Genomic DNA, 23,680 nt, shown 5'->3' with positions numbered 1-23,680 from the left:
CAAACACACCGGACCCACGACCCACAAATCTGACTACAGGCCTCTAGACAAAACAGAACATAAGAACATAGGACGGGACAGGGCCCCGCCGTACCCACTTATCCAAATATACAGAATACAGACACAACAAAAGATATGTACCAAAGTAGGCTCCGGATCAAAGGGGAGCTCTCCAACACAGCAGAATGAGTAGCCTAAACTGGAGGACCACCCAAACGAGCTTCTGTACCTGCGGGCATGAAACACAGCCCCCGAAGAAACGGGGGTCAGTACGGGAGAAGTACTGAGTATGTAAAGCAGAAGGTACAGAAATCACAAACACAGCTGGAGTCAGAAAGAACCAACACACCAACATCGCAAACAAAGCAAACCTGTGCGGGAGGCGAACGTACAAATGCAAATCAAATCATGTATAGGGTTTAGGAACGTGGTCACCCCCCGACGCTGGTGCCACAACACATCATAACTCCAGAAGTTTTCAAATCTCCGTACAATCTCCAGACACATCATATCACACACACATCATATCATCAGAACGTATCACATGCCATATCACATCATAACTCCATAAACGGTAACCGGCCCTATGGCGAGGCCTCGGAAACCGTAACACATCATAACTCCCGAATATATATAATGGCGCGCACGATCACAAAGTCGGCCCGGGTACCGACGAACGAAATCATAGCAGACAGCACGAACAGAGTAGTGCAGAAACCATATGCATATCAAAAATAATTTGTCGGACTCAACATATAATTTACGTATAGGCATATACTGACACCCGAAGGCTCGGAGTAGGAATCAGATTGATCAAGGTTTGCGTATAAAAGTTACGAAGTCCCAAACTGCCAAATTCTCAAGAAAAATTGTTCATAAGTCATTTTCCGAAAATCTCACATCATGCAGAGTACAAAACGTACATTAATGGCATAAGAAGTTTCAAACACATCCTTGGGTCACAAACAGACAGTTGCGGAGCATAACGGACACAAACGAATCAAACAAACCGAATAAGGGGAGCCTCGGGGCTCGCGGGCCCACCTCGGGTCAAATTGAGGCGGCGGACACAAATCACAGACTTTCGGCTCCATAGAGCCATCTACGAAAGTTTCGAAGAGTTTCGGGCACAACAGCACAAGTTATGGAGGTACAAACATTCTTTTAACCAAAAGCGACAAAAAGGGTTCAATCGCGCTGAGTGAATAGTGCTCGAACTTGAACTTCGATTTCCAGGAGCAGGGTTATTCCCGAGATTCCGAAATTTACCTAGTGGGTCTAGGACATGCCAAAAGAATGAGAGGTAGGCTTTACATACCTGGTTGGCGCCTTACGCTCCTCAAATCGCAATTCCCGTTTCGTCCAGAAACTGCAAATGGTCACCTTTACCAGTTACTATTCATGAGAATTAACATTTTAGTCTTTGGGCTATATTTGGCTACCGAAATTTCGGCAGCACTTCCCCTATAATTATAACACCCCCGAGACTTAGCTCGGCTCAGAATACAACAACAACAACAACCCAAACGTCATTAAGCCATACAAACCACAATTACACTACATTAACTTCAAAATTTCACTTTAATACATAAGTTGGCAATTCTTGATTCAACTTCAAAAGTCCAAATCTATTCCCACATTAGTGTATTCATTCACTCATTCCCAATTACTCAAACACACTACATACAAGTTCCAAATCACATACATACATCCCCAAAGTTCACTACTTTCCAATTTTCATTCAAAACACCAAAAGTTACGACGAACGTTCTAACTTACGTCGTTTCATTCCAAATTCGTTATCATCAACCATAAATCTTAATTAAGGTCTTTAGTATCATAAATATACTATGATATACACAAATATACCAAATGTATACGCTTTCCGATAACGTCCGAAATTATTTTCTAGCACCAACTCAATTCTTTAATCGATCCTTTACGACATAAAGATCACAACAACACATTATTCAAACTAAACAAGATAAAATTCTTATGGGTAGCACCACATGGATCTCACGGCCAACACACCCTTTTTTTTACACACACACACCATGCACAAACACATCCTCATCCCAAAATCTTCACACTAATCCAATCACTAACACACATATATCCATTTCATAACATTAAAACATAAAAATCTTACCTTTTTCTTGAATTTCCGACTTGTCGCAAATGTCGCTCTTTCTCCAAACTACTTGTATCACGTCGGAGAGCGTCTTGAGTACTTCACAACTATGTAAAACTTGAGATTTTTGGATCAACAATCAAGCTTGGAAATTTTTTTCTTTCTTTTCTTTCTCTCTAGGCCGAAACCCCTCTTTTTTGTGTTCTTGAATTTATGATCAAATTCTTGATAATTACCAAGTGCTAGCATGATATTTATCCAAATAGAAGTCATGTGCTTAGCACATGACTCTTTAAAAGTGGGCTTGGGCCTCACTTGGCCGGCCACTTCACCTATTTTTGGGCCTCCATTTTTGTTCAAATTTTCTTGGCCCAATTCATAAAATGTCCCGTTTTGTAATTCCCGAAACTAATTTCCGAAATTCCAAATTTACCCTCGGCCTTCCCCGAGGTCTTAACATTAACGACTCCATAACCAACATAGTCATACTTACCAAAATCAAAATATTTCCTCCACACACCCAAGTCTTATTTATTTCTTGATTTCTCGTTATACGAAAATACGGGACATAACACTTATATGCATAAAGGTAGACGTATTTTGGAAATGATAATGATTGTATTATGAAAAGTTCCGTGCTGAGAGTAATGTATATTCAGGAAGAGTTTGATGACAAGTATGATGTGTGGTGCTCGGTAGGGTAGCTCCGGGTACCCGTCATGGCCCCTAGTTGGGTCGTGACATAAGCTAACAAAATTTGGGCAGCATTTTCCCAATATCACCTACTTCCACCAAACTTCAAAACAACTCCCAAACATCAATAATAACATCAACATTACCATAGCCAAAAGATTACGTTCAAATTAGACTCAAACCAATCCAAAACTCTCTTTCAAAATCAATCCATAGCCATCAACTTCAACTTAGTACCTTATGACTTCTCTACCTTGATTCTGTTCACTTTAAGACTTGCTAAACCGATAAATCAACTCAACATAATAAATAAGATGAAAACATACCTTATACTTGAAGAACTTTGACTCACACAACTTACTTCAAGAACAAATTCACCACAACTCTAAGTGTAAACAAGAACAATTACCTTCTATGCACTAGTTACAGATTTAAAGCTTGATCTTCCCTTGAAATAATTTGGGATGTTTGTGGTTGATTAGGGATGGTTGAGAGTGCTTGGAGAGGCACTAGGGATCTGTTTTGGTGAAATAATGAGCCCCAAGTTGTGCCCATTTAATTTATAACAAAAGGGAAAAATTCCACTGCCTTAATCTCACGGTCACTTTCACGGACCGTGAATTATTTCACTGGCCATGAAAGTGGCCGTGAAATCATTCCAGTGCCTTCCACCCACTTCCACCATTTCACGGTGGCTAACCACCACTTTCACAGCCAGTGAAGTGGTCGTGGAGTAGTCTCAGTCCAATTTCTCCAACGAAACGTATTCTTTTCCGATTCGTTTAACCTCTAACCTTCATATTCTTTTCCAAACATGTTTAAGAAATTATAAATCTCCAAGATACACCATACACCTTATACATAACTCTCCAATGATTTCCAATATGAAACAACGACAACCGACTTAAAGAGAAACTTTAACGTTTGCGAAAGGTGTAGTGTAACAATTAAAATTGTGTTATTAAAACAAATCTTTCATACATGTCACAGTGTGTGATTCAAACCTACTATGAGAGCGTGATATGCGAAAATAACATTGTTAAGGTGGGTCATAAGGATTAGTGGCAAAAGAAAGGGTAAAAACAAAAAAAAAAAACTCTTTTTCTGTCATCCTCCGCTATCTCTACCGCCACCTTTCCACCTCCACCTCAATCTCCATGATTCTTTCCTTCTTTATTGAATCTTCAAAAAGATGAAAACTTTACGTAAAACCCGCTTCCCTACATCAAGGAATGTGTTAAAGAAGTCAAGAAATCACCACCCAACGAAGAATCTCATTAGCTTATTAATGCTTGCGAGCTCATGGAATGTCTTGATAAAGAATTTGTTGTTCAAAATTTCAGGATTAGCTTGAAATCTCGAGCTTGTCTTCGTAGATTTGGAAATATTGATGATTGCAGCCCATTGAAGTTCTTGAATCGGATGAGCTCACCATGAAAATTCAAGAAATTCGGAGGTACAGAGGATAAAGGAAGGGAGTTCGAATGAGCTGAAATGTGATAGTTTTAGAGTTGATCCTCTGGTGGGTATATTTTAATGGTCGCCTGAAAATTTGAGATAGCTGGAAAACTTTTTAAAGATCATGTTGAATAGTTGTTGGCTCAATAATAGTTGTTAAGCTTAAAATGTTGATTTGATGATTCGACAAACAATGTACCAAAAATAATCGATGAATATATAAGGAAGACATTTGAAGGACCAAAAGTCTAAATGGATCTCCAAAGGATTCAGCGAAAGAGTCACAATATTAGAGGAACTGCTCGAAGGAACTCATCCATATCATGCAACATTGGAGACTGCCAAAGAGCAATTTCATGCCAGTTGGGAGAAACAGAAATTTGACCCGTTCCTATTCGATGAAAGGTCGCATTTCAAGTAATAGAAATATTACCACAAATTGATCAACATGGAATTAACATTGAAGTAGGAAAGGAAAGCTGACGTTCATAAAAGGGAAGAAGGAAGATCCAAGTAAAATAAGAATTGATTATCGCGTACAATTATAAAAGAAATACTTGGTTGAATTCAACAAGACAAGCTGCAACTGCTTTAATATAAACGCACCACAAACAAGCTTTGGAGTATAACCACAATCATAACATTCCAACGTGAGGCAAAAGTGAGGTGTCAACACCTAGTCTCAGGACGGGCCAACTACACATCAACAAAGAACCAAAGCTCATCAATATTTATCATTAAGTTTATTCGTTGTAATATTTAAGGTCTTGTTATGGTTGCATATATTTACCTTTGCTAGAATTGTGTATTAGGTTTTCGTTGGTATTGAGTTGTAAGGGATTTCTTTGACGGGGTAGAGTCATTGAAGGTTTACTTAACTGGGTAGAGGCAGGACTGTTAAGGAACAGTTCCTTAAGTATTGTAGGGAAGATTGTAATCCTTAAACTGCTCGGGTTTAGTTAAGTTGGGAAATTCCTATAAGATATAGGCTGTGGTTTTTTCCTCCCTTGAGCAAGGAGTTTTCCTTGCAAAACTTCTTGTTTTGATTTACTTATTCTACAAATTTACCACCAGGTACTATCCTGATCCTAATAGATCACATTTTTTCATTACTTTCTCTCTTTTTTGCTGAGCCGAGAAAAGTGGACCTTTTTCTTTTATTCTTATACTGTTGATACTATTATGCAAATTAAGTTTGCGGCCCAAAAAAAATTGTTCTTTGCCAAAATTATTTTTACCAATCTAGCCCTTCTCTCTGTATCTTTTTTCGGGATCTTGACTTTTTACCTTATTTGTCTCTTTGTTGATATGCAATTTTTTATTGGTCAAATTTGCTATCTCAGTAGCAAGTAATAGTCACGCATTGTATGAAGTTTAAAATTGTTAAATTTGTTTTAAAATGATATCACTTTAGTAGAGCTAATGTAACGACCCGTTCGGTCGTTATTGCACTTTTGACCATTTTGCCCCATTGACCTATCCCCGAATCTTATTAGTACCATTTTGACCCGTGGGGATAAGTGGCACGGTTCCCTAAGCATTGGAGTTTGTTTTGATGTGACTTTTGGAAAATTTGGCTTTTAAGTGAAAAACCATTAGAAGTACGGTTGGAGACCCAAATCTCCAACCTATGTTCATGACCTTTATTCCATAGGTTGGAGATTTGGGTCTTGAATAAAAGTAGGGTTTGTTTGATGTTCTTCTTAATTATAATTCCATGATTCGAATGTGTTTAGACTTTCTTGATCTCGAGGCTCAAAGGAAAGGAAAGGCTAAGGTGTGATTGTTGGTGATATTGCGGTTCAGCCTTCCAGGTAGGTTACAGTTTACCCCTGTGGTGATACTTCGGCTAGCGAAGCGTATTGATATTGTCGGACGATTTCATGTAAACCTTTGGGTATGAAGTTGGGTTCACTACTAAAAAACTGGCAAAATTCGACAGACAAAAATCCGACGGATTGCGTTGCTTTGAAAAACCGATGGAAAACCGACTCAGTGCGTCGGTTTTTTGTATTTCTATTTTTTTTTATTTTTTTAATAAAAAAACCGATGGACAACTTCGATGTTTTTTGCAAAATTTTGAAATTATGTTTCCGCCAAATTTCTTTTACAAACACCGACGTCCCACGTCTGTTTTATTAAAAAAAATTAATTAATTTTTTAAAAATATATTAAATAATTTATAATTCTTTTTTTTTTTTTGTAAAATATTAATAAACGAATTTTTTTTAAAGAAACCGACGGACTACGTCGGTTTTTAATTTTTTTTTTGGTCAAAGGTTGGTCAACATTTAAAAAAAAACCGACGGACCGCGTCGGTTTTTTTTAACAATATGATAGAAACGGGTTTGGCATATCATTTGCTATCTTCCCCAAAAAAAAACCCACTTCTCTCTAAAACAAAAAACCCTAACCCGCCGCCCACCCCCCTCTGCCCACACCAGCCACCTGCTGCTACCCGCCGCCCACCCGTTGCTACCTACGTAGCCCAACCCCACCTACCCCAGCCCCGTTTTTAACTTGTAATTTGAGGTAGTTTCTTTTAAGTTAGGGCTTTTAAAATTCTTTCAATTTTAGTTTTATTTGTAGATTTTAGGCCTAATGTTAGTCTATTTAGCTTTGTTAAACATCATTTGTAATGTTATTAATGTTGAATTTGTGAAAAAATGTAAACTTTATTTGACTAGTTTACTTTTTTTTTTTTTTTTTTGCTTGAGATTGTGCTATTTTATGTTAGCTTAGTTATCATTGTTTGTAATATTATAGATGTTGAATTCGTGCAAAAATGTATACTTCATTTGACTAGTTTTTTTTTTTTTTTTTTTTTTGGGACTGCGCTTTTTGTTAGAATCCATAAGTTAGTAGAATTTTTATTGAGCATTAAAAATTAGAATTGATTGAGATTGTGCTTTTCAAAGTAGAATTGTTAACTTATAGTATTTCTATAACCTCAAAACTAAAGTGTAGACTTTATGTGAATAGATTTACTTTTCAATTTTTGGAATTGGTTGGGATTGTGTTTTTCAAAGTTATATTAAAGTTTGCGGGTCCCCCAGGGGTTGTGCTACCAAGGCGTGGAGGTATTCCGCTGTCGGAGTACAAGAGTACAGGCACTGCATTTCATTGCATAGCATGGCATTCATATCTCATATTTCATTGCTTGATTATGCTTCGTGGTTGCTTATGATTTGGATAATATGTTGGTCATATTCTTGGACTGTATTTGATATGGGCTACGTGTTGATTTGTCATAAGGGGACTTGATTTTCAGTATACTTGGATATTTGTTTCACTTGGGGCTAGTTGTTACGTCGAGGCTTGATTACGTGAGTCGATTTCTTGGAAGCATGATTTGTACTCTATGGTTTGCTTGTTTTCTCTTACCTTATTGTCTTTATATATGTCAACTTGTCTTAGTCATCCTATGATACCTACTAGTATTGTTGTTTGTACTGACCTGCACTTGTTACATTCTTTTATGAATGCAGAATTCTAGGTGGGATTGACCTCGGTTTCTCGCGGCTAATAGTTGTTCCAAGAGTTGCTGTTTAGCATCTACATGGTGAGCATGAGGACTTCCTCCGCCTTGAAGATTCATCTTTTATTCATGTCTTATTTGCTATTCCGAGACATATTCAGACTTCTGATGTATTATTGATAATTCCAGACTTAGAGATTCCAATTAGATGCTCTTGTATGGTTAGACCAGACTCTGGGGTGTATTTTCTTTACTTCCGCATATTTTTGTATTGTTATCGTCAGACTTACGGGATTTTGTCTCTTTCTCTTAATTACTTATCTATTCATGTTTTTACTATTGTTGGGTTGAGGGATCACCTACGGAGGTGGGAAAGGTAAGTGCCCGCGCGACTTAGCTAAATTGGGTCGGGATAGCTAAATTGTTCAAAAAATAATTGGCTAAGTTCAGGTGGCTAGGTGGAATGTATGGACAAGTTTATGATCTATAGATTAGGTCCTAGTTATAGGAATAAGTACGTTGTCTATTAGTTGGGCCAACAATGCTACCAAATTATGCCCATATTTTACCTTCTTACACTATTTGACTCAAATTTCTTTTTCATTCCTTAGCCCAACAACCATCTTAAAATTTCTCAAATCCCCAATACGGACGGTGCCCTGTTCTCTTCCTAGGATCATGCAGACTTTTCCAGTCCATTACAATGAATTGAAGCAAAGAATCCTACTCAATATTAACTTCTCGAGTATCATGTCCTTCCCCACCACCGGAATGCTCCTTATCAAAAGAATATCACATTTGGATTTTCTGGGATCCATGTGAGAACTAATTTTCTCACCTTCCTTGTCGGAATGAAGATCTTGCTTGATTTGGACAATAGGTTTACCGATATGAAATTTGAGATTAACTTGGAACTACGTGTTTTTTATTTTGCTTTTAAAATATCATTGGGTGTTGTTCCAATTGATTAGACACATCAATAGGTGTTCAAAATTAAATTTGAAGTGATTTGGAGCAGAATTTGAGCAAGATTTGTGCTCAAGGAAGAAGAACCAGTGAAGCTTCATTGATAGTATTCAATTTCATTACAATGTATATGGGTATATAAATTAACGACCCGATTGGTCGTTATAGTGTTATTGACTCCTTTTACCCCTGTTGACCCTTTCCCGAGGTCATCAGGCAAATTTACGGCGACTTTCGGAGGTTCGAGCCTTAAAGTGCAATATGTTGACTTAAAGATGACTTTTGGGAAAATGGACCTTTTCTGAAATTTCGTCGATTCCGAGAGTTTGGATGACCGTTTATGACTTGCTGGGATGTACGGTTTGGTTCCCAAGGCAATTGGGAAAGTTTTAGGACTTGGGTTGGAAACTTGGCTTTAGGCCATTGGGGGTTGACTTGGTCAAATAGATCTCCGATGAAAATTCCAAAGCCACGGATGAGTTCGTAGCACGTTTTTATGTGTGTTTGCATTTTGTTTTGTATTTGTAGGGCCTCGGGTGATAGTCGGATTTAAAAATCTTGTCAAAAACTAGATCTTCTGGTGTCTGGTGTCCGCTGCAGTGGCACCCGACTAGCGGCAGCGGTCCCACTATAGCGAGGGACCGGCCGCTGTAGCGAGAGTGGGGAATTTATGGTGAGTTGCCCCAGCGAGCAGATATCCGCTAAGGCGGACTCGCTATAGCGTGGTGAGAGCCGTTGTAGCAGCTGGTCGGGATTTTTAAGTGAGACGCCATAGCGGGCCTTTGTCCATCATGGCGGGTTCGCTGCAACGGGTAATCACACTGCTGCGGCGGATGATGGGCAGTGTATTCCATCTTTTCCTAAGTTAAAACCCTTGAACCTTATCATTTCCCTTCATCACTCTCTAAGCACACTTTGGGCGAATTGAATAGTTTTTGGACTGAGTCTTTTTTGAGGTAAGATCTTTGACCCTAGACTTCATCATTTACCTTACAAAATCCTTAATCCATGCTTAGAATCACTAGAATCAAAGTGTAGAAGATGAGTCTTAGGATAAAGTTCTTGAAATGGGTTTTAGATTTCTTAAATGGAAATTGATGGTAAAATTGACTAGTATGACCATAGAATTTGATGAATTCATTTTTGTTAAGCTTATTCTTCCGTTATTTTTTTATTAAATTGAGGATTGAAAAGTTAGGGTTCTTATCCAAATTTGGGGGTTTCACTTTAAATCTGAATTAGGCTTAATCTTAAGTTATTTTAGCAACTGAATAGTGGGTTTAATCATCTAGTGCGTGAACTGCATATTCCACCTTCTAATTTTCCATTTTACCCTTGTGGGTCCATTTCCCCAAATTCCATGAGTTAGAATTTGACCTAAGCTAGAAGTATAGCAATATGGGAATTGTTCTTCTCCATTTCTAACGTAGAATTCGATATGATTAGAGTTTGAGTATTTGAGGCGCAAAGGAAGGGCAACGCTAAGGTTTGACGATTCATGGCTCCTGTTCGGCTTTCTAGGTAGGTTACGACTTACCTTTTGGTTAATCTTCGGTTAGCGAATCGTATATAGAGTTAGTGATTGTTGGAGAAAGCATGTAAACCTTTGGGTACGGTGTTTGGGATGGAATACTTAGGTTGGTATTGTTGCTAACTATGGCTTGTCGCCTTGTTGTGTTCTATTGAGTTGTTGCCTTATTCTGATTTATTGGCTTGTCGCCAGATGATTGATTCTAGAATTGATGCTTAGTGATGCCTTATGATTCAGACAACATATCTATCATTGTTGAGGTTGTTTGAAAGGAGAGTAAAGTTATGATATTGATATTGTGATTGAGATATGTGTCCATGTGTGGCACGATTGATTCTTACATTCTTGTTCGCATTGTTGTCATGCATACACTCATTTATATATATATTGGGATCGGGTTGCGCGCCGCAACACTTGCTTGGATCAGATTGCATGTACCGCAACACTTACTTGGATCGGGTTGAACGTTCGGAAATATTGACTATTGGATCGGGTTGTGCGCCATAGTAGGTACATGGACTTAGCGGTCCCCAATGGGTTATGATTATTGAGGCGATGAGATATTTCCGCCCGAAGCGTGTGTGTATCACTGCAACTCCATTGCATTCATCTCATATTTACATATGGCATTATATTTAGACTTGATGGGTGATCTTATGGTGATACTTGGACATGATAGTGAGTCTTGAGGCAGTACTTCGAATTTATAGTTGATCTAGAGGGGATACACTAGATTGGTAAATTATGTACTGGATATAATATTCTTGGACTGTGTTGAGTTGTATCTGATTGTGAGCGTGTCTATCTTTCAGTTTCTTTCTTTTGTATATGTTATCTAACTATTGTCAGCCTGTGATGCCTACTCAGTACGTGTTGTTGTACTGATTCTATCTTGCTACATTCTTTTATGAGTGCAGAGTACGTGACTGGATCGATTTTCGCTCTTCGTGACTGAGTCCTGAGGCTATTTGACGAGCATTTTAGGGTTAGCACTCGAAAGGATCCGCAACCAGATGTCTCATCTCTTTTCCTTGTCTTACTTAATATTTTGAGACAGTATTCTACTTTTACACTATGTATTCATATTTCAGACTTATGGATTTATTGTAGTGGCTCTTGTACGGCCTAGACCAGATTCTTGGGGATTGATGTATTATTTCGCACTTACTTTATTTATCTATTTATGTTAGACTTATTATATATTCTGGTGATTGGGTTTACTTTACTGCTTATTGGGTTGTGAATAAGGGATGGGTTCGCCTATCGAGATGGGATATGGTAGGTACCCGTACGTTCCCTATATTGGGACGTGACAGGTTGTTGTTAGAGCCCTAGGTTACCCGGTCTATAAGTACAAGAGCATGTCTAGTAGTGTCTTGCGGATCGGTGTGATGAGCTCCGTACCTATTTGCGAGAGGCTATGGGACATTTAGGAAACTTCACATTCTTTCAGTCCTTTATGCTACTTTATTCAAATTGGTGTCTGGAATTATCAGATTGGTATCTGATTCATTTATATTTTCTCACAGATGGTGAGGGCATGAGCTACCATCGCGAGGGACGAGATTCCCGAGCCCGCTGCAGGGGCAAGCACCAAAGGATGAGGACAGGAAAGAGGTCGCGGCCGAGCTAGAGGCAATGGAGCTACACCGGCCAGGGGTGGGGCCCCTGTGACTTGACAGAGGCGAGCACGTTCAGCTTCTCCAGAGCGTCAGCTCGAGAGAGCACAGGCAGTTGGGGGAGGTGTGGGACTAGCCCAGACTCACCCCGAAGCCATGTCTGATCAAGCATTCCAGGATATTATGGCTCGTGTACTTCTTCATCTTGACCGCCAGCATACCATAGGTGGTGCCACTACTCCAAGTGGTTCCCAGACTCCAGAAATACATATTTCACTCTGTTTGTTACCTAATATTTGACCTCTAATATTTTATTTTAATTACCCAGAGTTCTTGGGTAACAAACAGAGTGAAAAATGTATTTTTATAAGTCAAAATGATTTTACAAAATTGTTTCGATAATATTTTTCCATTTCATTTGGCAAAATAACTTCAAATATATATTGTAAATAATTTTGAAAATAATTTACATATTTTTTAATAGGAAGCATTTGCCAAGCTTAATCAGAAAATGATTTAAAATAATTATTTAATTAATTGTTAAAATTACTGAAAGTCTGATTAACATGTATTTTACGCCATTAAATCGAGAAAATTGATTAATTAAATAAAATAATCATTTCAAGAGGGTTTTTCCCCCCAATTTGATTATCCCACATCAAAATTTAGGGAAAAGGTTTCAAATTTAGGGTTCTATATAAAGAACCGCATTTCTACCATTTTAGACTCACCTTAACACCTAATGTCACACATATTCACACAAAGCTCGAATTACCTAGGGATTTAGCATATTCTTGCTGAAACCATTAAATATTTGAGTTAGTTTAAGTTTTAAGTCTTTGTTTTTTCTTTCTCTTGATTGTGGCTGAGCATTAAGGGTTTTTGGAGCAAAGGTCTTCCAAGTTCATTCTCGATCAAGGCTGCACCAAGAAAAGGTAATTTGCTTTCCTTTTTATTTTTTATTTTGTGGTAGTTATTTAAGTGTTTGTTTGGTGCTGTTTATGTAGTTTGTTAGTTGTGTGTTTAGTTTAGATTTATGGTTATTAATTATGCTTGATTTTTAGCTAATCATGTGGTTAGTTTAGATTTATAGTCATTAATCATGCTTTATTCCAGTTAATCATGTGTTTAGTTTTGATTTGTAGTTGTTAATTATGCTTGATCTTACCTAGTCAATCTGTGGTTTCCCAATCATGTTTTATATGCTTAATCCTGTTTAGTCCTGTGATAATGCAGGTCTTGTAACTACTTGATTATGTTCCACATTGCTTAACTTAGCCTAAATCATGTTAGTGCATTTCTAGTCTGATTCAGAAGTTCAGATACTTAGGGAGTATGATATGTTTGTGCTAAGCTTAATGTGTTTTAACTTGACATTTATTTAGACCAATTTTCAACCTCTGAGGCATGTTTAAATTAGTAAAGAGTTACTTCATGTTTTCAGCTAGTTCAAAGTGTGTTTAGATGTCATTACTCTATTTGACTTAGTCTTATGCCTTTGAAATATTTGTATAGCTTGGATATGAATTTGTATTTGACCTGTTGGATGATTAGTATGCTTGTCACGCCCCAACTCGAGAAGGTACGGGCACCTACCATTTACCCACCTCGATAGGTGAACCTGTTGTTACACCTTGGAAATTTCTCATTAATGTACACTGAATAGACTAACGAAGGGCACGACATATACAATGTTTTGATAAGTAAGAAATAGCATTTGATGATCCTAATCGAAATTTTAAAGACATTTGAGGTGAGAGAAGAAGGTTGTCAAGGAAAGCAAGGGATATGTTGTGTGTCGGGTAAGATTTACGAGTGACAAGTTAATGATGGCTTAATGATGTTTTGGAGAAGATAGATAATGTCCCTTAGATTGGTATTGAGGTGTTAAGCAAGTGTCAAGAAGGTTCCATAAGGATTGGAGGTCAAACGAGTCAACGAGAACGAACTTCGGAAAGCTGGTCATTATACGGCCAAACATACTGGCCGTATAAAACATACAGGCCGTATGTTCAACCATATGTTCTGCCCAGAATGAGTGTCTTCACTGGACCAAACATACAGTCCAGACATACGGTCAGTATAAAATGTACGGACCGTATGTTGGTCTGTATGTTCGTGTCGGGTCAGATTTTAAAAATGATATAAGGACCCTATCTCTCCTTTAATTCATTTCATTTCTCCTCTCCACACTTCAAGAACACTCTAGAATGCTCTCCACTCTTCATCCACAAGAGCCCAAGAGAAATCTATGATCAACTTCATCAAACCAACAAATCAAGTATAAGAAACTCATTGAAGTTCATCTAAGCCATGAAATTCCAATGGAAGTGAATTAAGGTTTTGGTGCAAGAAGAGTAATTCCACTCAAGGATTATTCTTCCATTATCTAAGGTGAGTTTTATGGCATTTCCATGTTGTTTGGGGTATTGAAAAGTTGAAACACTTGGATTGTAGAAGGAAATAGGAAATGGGTCATGAATGTAAGAATAGTGACATCTTGAGTAGTAGTTTGGAATGAGTCATGAATATTTATATGTTGTAATTGTAAGTATGTTATGAGTGACATTTAGAATAGGGGATAAGTATTATATGTGAGAAAACGCAATAGTGAACTATGACCATGATTATGGAGAAGTTGAAGTGAAATTAAGAGATATGGATAATGTAGATGAATGATGATTGTTGCCTATAATATTGTGAATGTTGTTATAGATGTTTGGGAGATGATATGTAATATGAGGAAAGTTGTATAAACAAAGGAAATGCTGCCCAATTTTCTATAGATTTAGTAAGCACATTCTTATAATCGATTACCTAATGTTAATGTGAATTCTCTTGAAGGTAGAAACGTGAGCGTTGAAGAAGAGCAATCAAGCGATAGAATTGTTAAACGAAAGAGGTATGTAAGGCTAGTCCCTTCTTTCTAAGGCATGACTCCATGGCATGAATTTTCCTACATTTCCATTACTTTCCTACACTTCTGAAACTATGAGTCTATGGTTATAAAGAGCTTTTCATAAGATAAAGAAAAGAGATACGATGTGAATATGATGATGATGACTATGAGTTGAGCCTAAAAGTTCTAAAGTTCATGATATGCTAATTCCATAAAGTTCTTGCTATGAATACGATATGATGTTTCTACAATCTAATGACCCTAAGTATAGTTCCAATGATGCTTTTCCTTGTGTGCACTCACCTTAAAATGTTAGTCCCTCCAAGGTGAAATATGACGATTATGATCACTCCATAATGTAATCGGGGGTTTACGACCTTATGTCACCCCAACATAGCCACAGTTGCCTTCAAGTTCTAGTGTATGTTTTGATGATAAATGTATAATGATGCTAAGTTATGATAAGGTCTTGATATGCCTATGAGATGTATAATAATGATAAGTCTATGATATGTACGATGATATAATTCCACCGTGCCTAAATGGCCGGACATGTCATCGCGAAGGCGGGCTGCTTGTGATTCCACCGTGCCCAAATGGCCGGACAAGTCAATGCTAAGGCGGGCTGCTTATGATTTCACCGCGCCTAGAAGGCCGGACATGATCACCACTAGTGGGCAGCATATGATGGTTACCCGGACGCGGGTTAACGATGATGACATATATATATACATGATACGATTATGCATGCGCTATGGTAATACATATAATATGCTTATGTATGATATATGTACGAAATGTATCAATACTTAAATGTTACGCAGGTTATATCTTCATCCTATGCCTTATGATTTCTCCATTATGTTCATTTCATTCATACCTTACATAATCAGTACAATATTTGTACTGACGTCCATTTTCTTTAGACGCTGTGTTCATGCCCACAGGTAGACAGGGAGGTGATCCAGACTCGTTGGAGCTACTAGCAGACTTTGAGAGCATCCCATTATTCCAAAGGTGCCATTGACTTATTCTTTTAATGTTTATATATATGTTTTGGGCATGACGAGGTCCTGTCCCGACTATATGTCTAGTACTCTAGTAGATGCTCATAGATACATATGTGTAGGTAGTATGGTCTCACGGTTCCTTCTCGTATGTATATGCATTATTTTGATTTTGATAGCCGAAAGGCTTATGTATATAACGTAAATACGTTACAAGTGAAAAAAAAATGGTTTTCTTATGATTTGAGTATAAGATTAATGAATGAATGCTTGATGTGTGTGATGAGTAATGGTATGAGTGGTGCTCGGTGGTTAGCCCCGGGTACCCGTCATGGCCCGTAGACGGGTAGTGACAAAAGTGGTATCAGAGCAGTTCAGTCCTAGGAAGTATCTACGAGCCGTGTCTAGTAGAATCTTGTTTATGGTGTGTTGCGCGCCACACTAATAAACAGGAGGCTACAGGGCATTTAGGAAAAATGACCATTCTTCTTGTTATGAGATCGTGCGATAGAGCCGTGTATAAGATTTTCTCCTCCCTAATAGTGTGTTATGATTTCAGAAATGCCGCCAAAGGGAAAAGCTACAGCCGCCCAGAAGGGTAAGATTATGATGAAAATGTGGGTTGAAAGAGAGTCGCCAATGAATGTAGAAGAAGGTGAATCACATAATGAGGCTCCATCTAATGCTTCTTCCACTCCGCCTATTATAGAAGAACAAGAAGGGGCTTCAGCTCCAGCTCCTATGCCTCCAGTTCCTCCATCGGCTACTTCGGGTCAATAAGTGACTGAGGCTATTCATCTGTTGACGCAGTTAGTTGCCGCCCAGGCACAGCGGCAGAGTTCGGGTTCAAGTGACAGGGCCGTTAGTACTAGAGCCCGTGACTTCATGAGTTTGAATAATTCAAAAAATTTCATGTCAAAGCCGAATGAAGACCCACAAAGTTTTATCGATGAAATGTTGAGAACGTTGAAGATTATTCATGCCTCTGAAACTGATTCTGTGGAGTTGGCATCTTATAGACGCCGAGATATGGCGGTATTATGGTACAATAATTGGATATCATCAAGAAAAGAGAATGCGCCTCCTCCCGTTTGGCAAGAATTTGTAGATACTTTCATCCGCCACTATTTGCCACCTGAGGTCCGCCGAGCTAGAGCGGATAGATTTTTAAATTTGAAACAAGGAAGTATAAGTGTTCGGGAGTATAGCCTTTAGTTTAGTTCATTGGCTAGATATGCTCCGACTATGGTGGCCGACATGGGAGATCGGGTGCATAGATTTGTGAGTGGCTTAGGGCCACATTTGTTCAAGGACTGCTTGACGGCTTCATTGCAAGATGGGATGGATATCTCCCGCATTCAAGCCCATGCCTAGAATTTAGACGGACAACAACATCCGCAAAGGGGTGATCATGATATTGATAAAGGGCAAAGTAAGAGGGCCAGATCTATCGTAGCAGGTAGTGATTATAGAGGGGGATCAAGGCAGGCATATTCTTGACACTCAGGCCAGTCGGCGACTAGTGCACCTCCATGATTTGTAGGTAGGAGATTTGATCGCTCCATTCCTTTAGGACAGGGTCAGAGTTCGAGAGCTTCAGGTTTCCAGTTTGGGGGTGATTATAGCCAGAGGAGACCACCAGTCCCACGATGTAGCCAGTGCAGAAAATTACACTCCGGGCCATGTCGCCAGGGCACAGATGCTTGCGATGTTTGTGGACAGATCGGACACTTGATGCGTGATTGTCCCTCGAGGTATGGTAGAGGTGGGGTTCAGCCCACATGATCAGCAGTTGGTTCCTCTTTAGTGCGCCCGGTAGGGCAGACTCCCCAGATTCCAGCAGGCCGAGGTAGAGGCCGAGGGGGAGCATCTACTTCAGGTGTCACTTAGCCCCGTATGTATGCTTTAGCCGGATGACAGGATCTTGAGTCCTCCCGGGATGTGGTTACAGGTACATTATCCGTATTTTCCTATGATGTGTATGCACTGATAGATCCGGGTTCTACCCTGTCTTATATTACTCCATATGTTACTGGTCATATTGGGGTGAAACCCGAGCCAATTAAACATTTTGAGGTATCTACTCCTGTTGGTGATCCCGTGACAGCTAGACAAGCGTACAAAAATTGGGTAATTGTGATATGCGGCCGCCAGATTAAAGCTGATTTAGTTGAGCTGGAAATGTTAGATTTCGATGTGATTATGGGTATGGATTGGTTGGACTCATGTTATGCTAATGTCGATTGCCGAATGAAAGTAATTCGATTTCAATTTCTGGGAGAGCCCGTGCTTGAATGGAAGGGTAATACAGCATCTCCAAGAGGTAGGTTTATTTCCTACCTTAAGGCAAGAAAGATGATAGTTAAGGGCTATATTTATCACTTAGTCCGAGTTCATGACACCGAAGCAACGTCGCCAACTTTCCAATCCGTTCCGGTAGTGAATGAATTTCCGGATGTATTTCCAGATGAACGTCCAGGCCTTCCTCCGGAAAGAGAAATTGATTTCGCTATTGATGTGTTGCCGGATACCAAGCCTATTTCTATTCCTCCTTACTGAATGGCTCCGGAAGAATTGAAAGAGCTAAAGGCACAGTTAAAAGATTTGCTTGAGAAGGGGTTTATTAGACCTAGTTCATCACCGTGGGGAGCACCTGTCATATTTGTAAGAAAGAAAGATGGCTCCCTAAGAATGTGCATCGATTATAGGCAGTTGAATAAGGTGACAATAAAAAACAAATATCCTCTTCTGAGAATTGATGATTTATTTGATCAACTACAGGGTGCCAAGTGGTTTTCCAAAATAGACCTAAGGTCAGGTTATCATCAAGTCAGAGTTAGAGAAGAAGATATTCCCAAAACAGCTTTCAGAACAAGATATGGCCATTACGAATTTCAGGTGATATCATTTGGGTTAACTAATGCTCCGGAAGTGTTCATGAATCTGATGAATAATGTATTCAGGCCTCTCTTGGATTTATTCATAATTGTATTCAATGACGATATTCTGGTATACTCTCGCATCGAATCAGAACATGCAGACCATTTACGTATTGTTCTTGGAATTCTTCGAACTCGGGAATTGTATGCAAAATTTTCAAAGTGCAAGTTTTGGCTGAATTCTGTGACATTCTTAGGTCATGCTATTTCAGATGATGGCATTAGAGTTGATACTCAGAAAATTAAAGTTGTGAAGACTTCGCCAAGGCCTGCGACGCCTATAGAAGTTCGTAGTTTTCTGGGATTGGCAGGTTACTATAGAAGGTTCGTAGAAAGATTTTCCTCTATTTCAGCCCCATTGACGAAGCTAACCCAAAAGTCAGCTAAATTTCAGTGTAATGATGCTTGTGAACGCAGCTTCCAAGAGTTGAAAGATAGATTAACTTCAGCTCCAGTCTTAACACTCCCAGAAGGGCCAGATGGTTATGTTGTGTATTGTGATGCTTCTGGCGTTGGGTTAGGATGTGTGTTAATGCAGCATGGTAAAGTCATTGCTTATGCTTCGAGACAGCTGCGGAAACATGAAAAGAACTACCCAACTCATGATCTCAAATTGGCTGCAGTTATACATGCATTAAAGATGTGGAGACATTACTTGTATGGTGTGCATGTTGATATCTATACAGATCATAAGAGTCTTCAATACATTTTCAAACAGAAGGAGTTGAATCTGCGGCAGAGGAGGTGGCTAGAATTATTGAAAGATTATGATGTGAGTATTTTATACCACCCCGGAAAGGCAAATGTAGTAGCTGATGCGCTTAGCCGCCGATCAATGGGCAGCCTATATGAAGTTCCTTCGGAGAAGAAAGAATTGATTCATGAGCTCCACCAACTAGCTAATCTTGGAGTACGTCTAATTGATTTCGGTAGTGCAGGAATTGGTATTAATAATCCCATAGTTTCGTCCTTGAATATGGAAGTAAAAGAGCGGTAATATGAAGATCCTCATTTGAGCCATTATAGAGACACATTTCATGAAAAGGAGATGTCTCCATTTGAAACTTCTATGGATGGAATTCTTAGACACCGAGGCAGGCTATGTGTTCCGAATGTTGCAGGATTACGTCATCGAATCCTCGAAGAAGCTCATTATTCTCGGTGTTCTATTCATCCAGGAGCGACAAAGATGTATCAAGATCTCAAGTTGATATATTGGTGGGATGGCATGAGGAAAGACATAACAGAATTTGTAGCTCAATGCCCAAACTGCCAGCAAGTGAAAATCGAACATCAAAAGCCATGAGGATTATTGCAAGCAATGGAAATCCTTACATGGAAATGGGAAGTGATCAACATGGATTTTATTGTGGGATTACCTCGTTCCTGAGGCAAGTACGATTGCATATGGGTAATAGTGGACCAACTCACGAAAGCAGCTCATTTTCTTTTAGTCAGAACCACATAATCAGCAGAAGATTATGCAAAGTTGTATCTCAAGGAGATTGTGCGACTCCATGGTATCCCAATATCCATTATCACAGATAGAGAAGCACAATTTACAGCTAAGTTCTGGAAATCCTTCCAAGAAGGCCTAGGTACTCAAATAAAGCTTAGCACGGCATTTCATCCGCAGACTGATGGACAAGCCGAACGTACCATTCAGACCTTGGAAGATATGCTACGAGCATACGTTCTAGATTTCGGCGGTAGTTGGGATTACCACTTACCCCATATTGAGTTTGCATATAATAATAGCTATCGTTCTAGTATCCAAATGGCTCCGTATGAAGCTTTTATATGGAAGGAAGTGCAGGTCTCCAATTGGATGGTTTGAAATAAGAGAATTACAGCTAATAGGCCCTGAGTTGATTCAACAAGCAGTAGAAAAAGTCAAGGTGATCAGAGATCGATTATTGACAGCCCAATGTCGCCAAAAATCTTATGCGGACAACCGCCGGCGAGACATAGAATTTCAAGTTGATGACTGTGTATTTTTGAAGGTGTCGCCAATGAAAGGGGTGATGAGATTTGGAAATAAAGGTAAATTAAGTCCTCGATACATTGGACCCTATTAGATTATCCGCAAGGTGGGTCAAGTAGCTTACGAATTGGACTTTCCTCCAGAACTTGAATCGGTCCATCCAGTTTTCCATGTCTCAATGCTCCGCAAGTGTGTTGGAGATCTAACGAGGATTGTTCCAATAGATGATGTTCAAGTGACAGAAAAGCTAGTCAATTAAGAAGTGCCCATTGCCATATTAGACAGGAAAGTATGGAGATTTCCAAATAAGGAAGCAGCTTCAGTTAAAGTCTTGTGGCGAAATAACAACCGAGAAGAAATGACTTGGGAGGCGGAAGAGAAAATGAAATCCACATACCCGCACTTGTTTCATCCCCCAGAAGAGATCCACGATGAAACATCAGGAATATAAGGTATGTATTCTTTCTTTTTATGCATATGGGTCGTGTGTGTCCAACTTATATTGCTATTGTGTTGTGGCCCTGTGAGGCAATGTTATTGTGGGCTGTCGTGACAGGATGGTAGTTCCATATTACAGGGGAAACTCTGGCGAAATTTTCATAGAATTCTCGAGTGTTTAACATTCGAGGACGAACGTTCCAAAAGGAGGGAAGAATGTTGCACCTTGAAAATTTCCCGTTAACGTACAGTGAATAGGATAACGAAGGGCATGACGTATACAATGTTTTGATAAGTAAGAAATAGCATATGATGATCCTAATAAAATTTTTAAAGACATTTGAGGTAAGGGAAGAAGGTTGTCAAGGAAAGCAAGGGATATGTTGTGTGTTGGGTAAGATTTATGAGTGACAAGTTAATGATGGCTTAATGATGTTTCAGAGAAGAGTCATAATTTCCCTTAGATTTGTATTGAGGTGTTAAACAAGTGTCAAAAAGGTTCCATAAGGATTGGAGGTCAAACGAGTCAACGAGAACGAACTTTGGAAAGCTGGGCATTATACGGCCAAACATACTGGCCGTATAAAACATACGGGCTGTATGTTCAACCGTATGGTCTTCCCAGAATGAGGGTCTTCACTTGACCAAACATACGGTCCAGACATACGGTCAGTATAAAATGTACGGACCGTATGTTGGTCCGTATGTTCGTGCCGGATCAGATCAGATTTTAAAAATGATATAAGGACCCTCTCTCTCATTCAATTCATTTCATTTCTCCTCTCCACACTTCAATAACACTCTAAAATCCTCTCCACTCTTCATCCACAAGAGCCTAAGAGAAATCTATGATCAACTTCATCAAACTAACAAATCAAGTGTAAGAAACTCATTGAAGTTCATCTAAGCCAAGAAATTCCAATGCAAGTGAACTAGGGTTTTGGTGCAAGAAGAATAATTTCACTCAAGTCTTATTCTTCCATTATCTAAGGTGAGTTTTATGGTATTTCCATGTTGTTTGAGGTATTGAAAAGTTGAAACACTTGGATCGTAGAAGGAAATAGGAGGGTCATGAATGTAAGAATAGTGACATCTTGAGTAGTAGTTTGGAATGAGTCATGAATATTGATATGTTGTGATTGTAAGTATGTTATGAATGACATTTAGAACATGGGATAAGTATTATATGTCAGAAAAAGTAATAGTGAACTATGACCATGATTATGGAGAAGTTGAAGTGAAATTAAGAGATATGGATAATGTAGATGAATGATGATTGTTTCCTATAATATTGTGAATGTTGTTATGGATGTTTGGGAGATGATATGTAATATGAGGAAAGTTGTATAAACAAAGGAAATGCATCCCAATTTTCAGTAAGCACGTTCTTATAATCGATTAGCTAATGTTAATGTGAATTCTCTTGAAGGTAGAAACGTGAGCATTGAAGAAGAGCAATCAAGCGATAGAATTGTTAAACTAAAGAGGTATGTAAGGCTAGTCCCATCTTTCTAAGGCATGACTCCAGGGCATGAATTTTCCTACATTTTCATGACTTTCCTACACATCGGAAACTATGAGTCTATGGTTATAAAGAGCTTTTCATAAGATAAAGAAAAGAGATACGATGTGAATATGATGAAACAAAGGGGGAAGATGGGTTCTGATGATGATTTCTTGAAATGAGTTCTAGACTTCCTAAATGGAAATTGATGATGAAATTGACTAGTATAACCATAGAATTTGATGAATTCATTGTTGATAGACCTAGATCTTAAATTATTAGTGATTAATTTGAGGATTAAAAGTTATGGTTCATACCCAAATTTGGGGTTTCACTTACATTCCGAATTTGGCTTAATCTTAAGTTAATCTAGAAATTGATTAGTGGATTTTGATTTTGTAGAGCATGAATCACCTATTATACTTTTGAATTGCCTATTATACCCTTGTTGGTCCGTTTCCCCATTTTCCATAACTAGAATTTAACCTAAATTAGAAGTATAGCAATATGGGTATTGTTCTTCTTGATTTCTAATGTAGAATTCAAATATGGTTAGACTTTGAGTATTTTGAGGCGCAAAGAAAGGGCAAGGCTAAGGTTGACGGTTCGTAGATCTTGTTCGGTGCTCCAGGTAGGTTACGGCTTACCTTTTTAGTTAGACTTTGGTTAGCGAATCATATGTAGAGTTAGTGATTGTTGGAGAAATCATGTACGCCTTCGGGTATGAAGTTGGGATGGATCCCTAGGTTGGTGCTGCTATTTGATTATGGTATGTTGCCTTGTTGTGATTTATTGGCATATTTCTACGTGTGTGATATCAGATTAGATGCTTAGTCATCTTATCATGATTGAGATATGGCTATCCCTCACTTATTGGTACTATTTGGATAGAGAAAAGAATTTGACTTGTTATTGATATCAAGAGAGGTGTCCATGTATGGCACGATTGATTTGATATGTTGTCATCATTCATTGACATTATGTATTTTACTCAATGTCATCTTTTATGATACCATGAATGAATACTTAGTGA

Source organism: Lycium barbarum, chromosome 2 (genome assembly GCF_019175385.1).
Source record: "Lycium barbarum isolate Lr01 chromosome 2, ASM1917538v2, whole genome shotgun sequence".
NCBI classification, from domain to species: domain Eukaryota; kingdom Viridiplantae; phylum Streptophyta; class Magnoliopsida; order Solanales; family Solanaceae; genus Lycium; species Lycium barbarum.
This window is presented reverse-complemented; position numbering follows the sequence as displayed.